Here is a 6,416-nt window from a genome sequence, read left to right as displayed (position 1 = left end):
ACACTGTAAGTCGCTTTGGATAAAAAGTGTCTGCTAAATGCATAAATGTAAATGTAAAAAAAAAAAAAAAACCGTATAAACTTTTTTTAATTCATTTTTAAAAACAGAACACTACAAGTATAAACAATTTTCTTTATAGAAATATTTTTATAAACCACAAGTACTTTTTTTAAAAATAAAAAATATATTCAACACTACAAATATAAACTTTCTTTATAAGCAGCGCTTTTCTAAAAAGACGAAAATAGATTCCAACAGTCAGACTGATAAAAGCCATTATTTATTTTATTTTTTTATAAGGAACCGATTTGCTAAGTAAACTAAAATCTACTAAAAACAGACCTAATGTGAGCTCTGAGGGTATTATTAATCGATAGGATTTGCTTTTGTTTGAAGCCGTTTTTTCAACTTATTGAAAACTTATTTTTAAATAATAATAATTCCTGTTGAGAAACTACATTTCCCATGATGCAGCAGAGACGCGCACTGGCAGAGATGATGGCGCGGTTGCTATGGTTACTGCCGATTGGCGCGCGCCACTAACGACCGCATCATCGCCAAAGAAACGACAGAAAACCACACGCTGCGAGGAACGGAGGACTAGATGATACACGCATTATGAACACAAACTGAAGAGAGAGAAAAATAAAAGCGTTTCTTTTGCTCTGTCACCGCGCTCCGCTCGCGCACAGGCCTCGCTAACACGCGACACGTGCAAGATTCGTGTGTCTAAAGGGCTTTCATTTACGTTTTATGCCATTTGTGTTCTCCTCCGTCGGCGGGAGAATCGCCTGATTCTTCATGTTTGCGGTCAGCTCCGCTTCCGCCATCCTCTCAGCGCAGGGTTGCCAGGTTTTCACAACTAAACCCGCACAATCGCGTTTCGAGGGCTCCCCCGTTAAAAATCGCGTTCCGGGGATAAAATACCAAGTTTTGGCGGGGTTCCGTGGTGAAATTCCGTGGGATACATTTCACGTCAGCGGCGTCGTTTTTCAACCCGCAGACAACAGTGTTGAAGTAGCCCAATTGCGCGGGAAAACCGCGGACTTTGCAACACTGCTCCCAGGCGCGCGACACACTGCTCACGCAGTATCGCGAGAAAACCCGAGACAGCAGTGCGTCAATTGATTTTGCTGGATTGTTTTTCATAACAATGTTCAATGTGTTAAGCCAAAGTTCCTTTAGTCTTTGGTCAAGAGCATTTTTATTATAGCCTACTTATCTGGACAATATTGTACCTCCAGCAACTCCAAAACAATAGGAATATTTGATCGTGTATTATTTTTTGTTATTTTGTGTAACTGTATGATTCTGCTGACATTTGGGCATTTAATGCAAATGATTGATTTGATAACAAGCAATTTTCAGTGAGTTAAGTGCATTTTTGCTGAAATGTACTTTTTTGGATAATATTGTACCTCCAGCAATTCCATAATAATAATAATAATAATAATAAAACATTTCATGGTGTAATATGGTTTTTATTTTGTTCTCTATGTGTCTTCTCTTTTATATTGCTCTGTATTACAAAATTCTCTTACCTCTACTACAGCAGAAAGAAACAGTTGTGCAATATGTTGATTTCAGTGATTGAATTACACAGGGTTCTTGAGTATGATGAACAGGAATATCGAAACAGAAACATTATTCAGTAATTATGGTAATACTGTGCAATAAACTACAAGTTTAGAATTATGATGCCCATAAAGTGTACCAGATAATAAAAAATTGAAAAATCAGCACATTAGAGGAGGGACCTGAATCATATTTAAAGAGCAGAAAATCATAGAGACAGGAAGAAAATGTGTAGAAACCACCTATAAACTGTCTGACTCCACCCACTACACCCTAGCAACCGCCTAGCTCAGCACTCATGCTCATCATAACATACAAACTTGTATTTTGATACTGAATTGGTGGCACGTTGGGTTAAAGGCGTCGCTGTGCCTTTAAGAGCATGCTGAGCCGCATCACTTATGCTGGAGCATCTAATGATGCTTTAAGCACAATGTCTAATTGAGTTACATGCTGATGCACCAGCCCACCTCATCCACAGCAACGTCTCGAGGCAGAACAGCCTGCTGGGAGCGTCACATTTCAGGGGAAGCCAAATAAACAAGAACAGGTGAGCGCAAGAGTACATGCATGAATCAAAGCAGCTGAGACTAACAAGTGGTTGCCAAGCTGAAGAGCAGAGAGAGATAGAGAGAGAGAGAGAGAGTGTTTGCAGGGACACACAGAGCAGCTCAGAAAGCGCAGGCGACAGACAGCAGGGCTGTGAAAGCATTCAGTCGCAGATTTCTGTCTCTCACTCCACCCACCAGCATCTTTTTTTCAGGAGCAGTCCAGCCTCTCCTGTGGAACTCCTGCTGGCTGTGCGCAGGGCTCGGCTCGCTCTTCTGCAGTGATGAGGGGTACGACAGCAAGCGCCTACAACAGGTCTGACAGAATGAGGCCAAAATGAAGGTGAGGTGCATTTTGATTTCAGCTCAGATGCATGTCGTTCTTCAGCCACCTGCTGCTCATCCACACCCACCCGCCTCTCTCAAACACTTTTCCACTGCATGCGAACGACACGCGACTGTGAGCATCATCGCTCGAGTCGCAGCAGCTGGAAGCAACAGGTCCTGCTGTCGTTCCCTGCATGTGCCGACTCAAGTGGACGCTCTGATTAAAGATGTCGCCTATGTGCTGTGATCTCTGACTCTGCAGAAGAGATCGCTCCCGAGATTCCTCAAGAACAAATGTTTGCTGCAGCGCATTCCGAGGGAGTGCATTCGTCTTCGCTTTACTGTTGCAGCAGTGTGCTGTGCTGCCGAGAAATCTTATCACCTGCGATTAAACGGGCGCATGCTGTTGCTTACTAATAGAGAGTCAAGGGCTGCACGCACACCGCAAGACTTCATCTTTCATCCCACCTGTGTACTTGAGATATAAGCGAGTGCATTTGCATTAATGACTTGCCATGATGCCCGAGGCTCTCTATTGATTACTGAACTTTTCAGTAATCATCCTCATTATTTTACCTTTAGAAATTCAAACAAAACATCAAAAGAATGCAATTCAATGGAGAGGGAGACTCCCTTCGTGATTCAGTTCCCCGTGCATTCACTCGCGGTGTCCTGTGTTCACACCTATCCTGTCTGTTGCATAACACTGGCCATATTTTAATGCACATCACCGATTGAAGACTCCAGGCAGGTTTGCACGCTCCACAGAGTGTACATCTATTCAAAGTGTTTGTCCCATTTTTTCGTGCATGCTAATTCTGCAGTAATTTAACAAAGCGCTTGTTGTATGATTGATTCCGTAAATTAATTCTAAGCATCTCCTTCCTTCACAGGCGTCCATCTGTCCGCGCTGATCGCCACCCTTCGGACACATGCAGGATGACGGGGCTCGTCTGGGAACATGTGTAGCGTTCACTATAACCACAGCCTAGCTGCCATGAGCGGGAGTGACATCATGGCCTATTCTCTGAGTCTGGAGCAGAAGACGGCGTTTGCGTTCGTGGGGATGTTGCTGGTGTTTCTCGGCCTGTTGATCGTCAGGTGTTTCCGGATCCTGCTGGACCCTTACAGTAGCATGCCATCCTCCAGCTGGGGCGACGGCCTGGAGGGCCTTGAAAAAGGGACATTTGAATACGCTCTAACCTGAGACCACGTTCCCAAAGACGCCAAACCCCCCGTCCATGGCTTCATACTAGAGCCCCCTGAATCATATAAAGCCTTTGCACCATATGGGGGCATGCACACAGGATGCATTCCAGATGCATAACGTTGGGCAAAACTTGGAGCTTGATACACCTTCCTTGAAATAGGTAATGTTTGGTGATGCAATGGCCAAAGATGTCTATTTGATGCATGCACATACTGACAGGGTTGCAAAGGGGTGGAACATTTCAGAGACTTTCCAGAAATTTTGGAAGCTTTCCGGGATTTTTTGGAAACCGTTGGGAATTTTCAGAAACTTTTGGAATGTTTCCAGAAATTTTCCACCCCTTTGCAACCCTATACACTGATCAACGACATACTGTAGCAGCAACGGATCACAAGAATGAGTCCTGTGTGAACGCCCCTAAAGGGTGCGAGAATTCATCCAAACGACACACACTGTGACGCATGCCCTGCTGTTACGACATCATACTAAGAAAGACATAGATTTTTGGAATATGATGTCACACCATTTAGCCACTGGGCATCTCAGGGAAGAGCAGAGAAAGACTTGAATTAAAGGAGACAAGATGGCACACGTGCAAGACAATGCCGGGATGTAAACAGGGTAATCTGGCCCTTTCATTCATGATGTCCGTCTAGCTTCCACCCCGTTTAGTGATGAAGTACGAGGACTGCATGCTTACAATGCGCCACGCAAACATTCACATACTTGAGTACGTTTCCGGCCTAGCTCTCCTGTTTACCGTCGTCTGGGATCTCGAGGCCAATCGAGCTAAAATAACCTGCTGTTTTTGAGAAGTATTAAGCTGTGAAGTCTTAACATCTCTGTAGACCTGTGTCTGCTTTTCTAGCAAACATTAGCAATCCGTTTCTCTTCACTTACTGCCTATGAACACATCTGCACACAAGCCGCAGAGACTCTGCAGGACGCTGAGAGTGAAGATTCTTCTGAAATTGTGACACATCCTGCCACCTCCGTGTTTGTTTGTTTGTTTGTGTGTGTGACAGAGGAAGGGTGTGTCACTATGACAACAGCAGAAAAACGCGAGCTGGATGCGAGTGATGCACCAATGAAAGCGTAGCTCATCTCCAGTGTTCTAGTGCTGTGAATCTGCCTTACTGGATTTCTGTGCCTTCATTTAGCAACGGTAGCGTATCTCTCACAGGATGATCTGTGTTTGTGTGCATCCGTGTGTGTGTGTGTGTGTGTGTGTGTGTGTGTGGGTTCATGTGATGATGAAGACCACTGTTCTTTGTGTTTCTCTGATGCTGAGGAGGGCACAACGTCCCTCGCTGCGATGGTCTGTGTTCATCTGCTGGAATAAAACAGATCTGGACCTTTTCCTTGTGCTGCCCGTTCCTTTCCTACAACATCAAAATTCATTCTATTTACTTTCCAAATTCATGTCGCTTACCGTAAATGATTAATCAGTGCATGCATTCATTGTTTTGCAGTGATGCATTAATCAATTTATGCTGATTAACATTTAAAGTAAAGTTTACAGCAATAATATCAAATAAGGAGTAGCTGAAAAATAGATGAACAATGCATCACCTTTGGGATACTGTACGTGGAGATGCTCAAAAGTGTGTCCCTAGTGTTTCAGAAGGGCCTAGAATCCACTTTTGCAAACACTGCAAAATCCACTGCAATCTCACATTCAGATCACTCCTACTTTTTTTACCAGTTGCACTCAGAAAGGCATTTAAATATGCACGTAAAATGAGCTCTTTTATATAGTCTGTAAAGCAAACATCAATCAGTAGTTTGTGGCTCTTTCTCAGAAAGCAAACAGCTGAGAATACAGCAGTGCTGTCGTGTCAAACTTTCACAGTAAACCGGTCTACACATGCTGCTGGATTTAAGTCTGGATTCAGTCAATATCAGTGTGATCTCAGCCTGAATGAGATGATCTGTAACCACAGTGACCGCTTTATGCTGGTGTCTGTGTCCATAGCAATTGACCACTGGTTGTGTCTGTAACCATAGCAATGGCTGCTTATAATCATATTGATGGGGTACTGCTTCCAGACAGTTGGCTAATAACAGCGATTCCTTTGGCACACACACACACACACACACACACACACACACACACACACAGATGGAGGAGTGCTGCGCCTCAGCACGAACCTCACTGATAACATTATGTCTTTTTACCGGAGGCGCGCTGGGGGATTCGTGAAGGGCAGAAAAAGCAAAACACTCAATTGATGTCGATTGTGAGGGAGTCAAACCTTTATTTACATCTCATAATTGGCCTGAGAATCACATCCTGAATGCGGCGCGGCTCAAGGTCAGAGGTCAAGCGGCCACGCCCACATCACCTCCAGCCAATCAGAGTAGAGACAGAGAACAACAACCTTTCCTATCAACCGCACCGGAGTGAAACCTTTCCAAGGTCAACCGGACGGTTTTCAAAACATCAGACAACTTGAGAGTTATGGGTAATAAGGAAGTATTTTAGTAATGTCTCAGAAGAGCAAGTTCCCATTATTGCTGGCTTTCCATTAACCCCATCAACAGAGAAACACTTCACATGACCAGCTAACGCCACACGTCTGCGTCGTAAAGAGAAAACGGTCAAATCTTTACAAGAATCTTAATTTTCAGGATAATTCAATGTTACAAAAGGACTTTGGGGTTGCTTGGTTTGCAGATTTTTTTACTGTGTCAATTGAATCTACGCACACAGAAAATACTACACAAATTGGCACAGGACTTGTTTGTATGATTTG

This window comes from Cyprinus carpio, chromosome B18 (assembly GCF_018340385.1).
Source record: "Cyprinus carpio isolate SPL01 chromosome B18, ASM1834038v1, whole genome shotgun sequence".
NCBI classification, from domain to species: Eukaryota; Metazoa; Chordata; class Actinopteri; order Cypriniformes; family Cyprinidae; genus Cyprinus; species Cyprinus carpio.
Note: the sequence above shows the minus strand (reverse complement) of the source record.